The 853-nt window shown below is 46.2% G+C and overlaps 1 non-coding gene across 1 annotated transcript; it reads left to right on the top strand.

The window, feature by feature from the left end:
- Nucleotides 1–267: 267 nt before the first annotated feature.
- LOC145123173 (small nucleolar RNA R71) lies at nucleotides 268–374 on the top strand. The gene has a single exon (XR_013715045.1). It is a non-coding gene; the product is annotated as a small nucleolar RNA R71 (small nucleolar RNA).
- The last annotated feature ends 479 nt before the right edge of the window (nucleotides 375–853 follow it).

Genomic DNA, 853 nt, shown 5'->3' with positions numbered 1-853 from the left:
TGCGACTCGTCGAGTAGGCTAACTGCACTCGGCGAATCATCGATGGGCGGAAAATAATTAAATTCTGTCTTGAATCCAGCTTTTAGTGGACTTCAAAAAAAACTTCCCGTTGCTTCAGTAAGCATTCACTCATAAATCCTTTAGGACCGGACTCGACGCTTAGACTAGGGGGTTGGTTTCTTTGTGAGCGGGCCTTGCGAGTCAAGTAATTGCCTTGTTGTGACATTGACTCCGTCATAGAAGATGGAGACTTCTTGTTGGCTATTAAGGTCATGGTGTGGGAAATTTCTTAGCAAACTTTTGTACCTCTCCCACGCCTCATAAAGGGACTCTCCGGGTTGTTGTTCAAAGTTAGCAATGGCCTTCTTCAACTTGGCTATTTTAGAAGGTGGGCAAAAGTGGTCAATAAATTCTTCTTTCATCTTAGCCCATGTGGTGATGGACCCGGGGGGAGTGACTTGAGCCAATCTTTTGCAGCACCCTTGAATGTGACTGGAAGCATACGAAGCAGCTGGGTCTCGCAAGGCACATTTGGAACATTGAAGTAATCAGCTACATTATTGACTTCATCCAAGTGTTTATAGGCGTCTTCGTGATCTTTTCCGTAGAAGGGAATCTCCTTTAGTTGAGCGAGTATGTGGCCCTTTAGTTCGAAAGTAGCAGTAGCGGGAATTGCGGGTTGCACAAGTCCCTGGCCGGTATCGTCACGCATCTTCTTCTTCCATTCCCCCATGGGGACTTCATCGATGTTAGCCATGATAATGGCTAATTCGTCGTCGAAATCGGAAACGTGCCCGAATGTAGGGTCTTCTTCTCCTTCGGAATCGTACTCAGTATCTTCTTTGATTGGGTC

Source organism: Lactuca virosa, chromosome 6 (assembly GCF_052849685.1).
Source record: "Lactuca virosa cultivar CGN04683 chromosome 6, Lactuca_virosa_CGN04683_v6, whole genome shotgun sequence".
NCBI classification, from domain to species: domain Eukaryota; kingdom Viridiplantae; phylum Streptophyta; class Magnoliopsida; order Asterales; family Asteraceae; genus Lactuca; species Lactuca virosa.
This window is presented reverse-complemented; position numbering and strand designations above follow the sequence as displayed.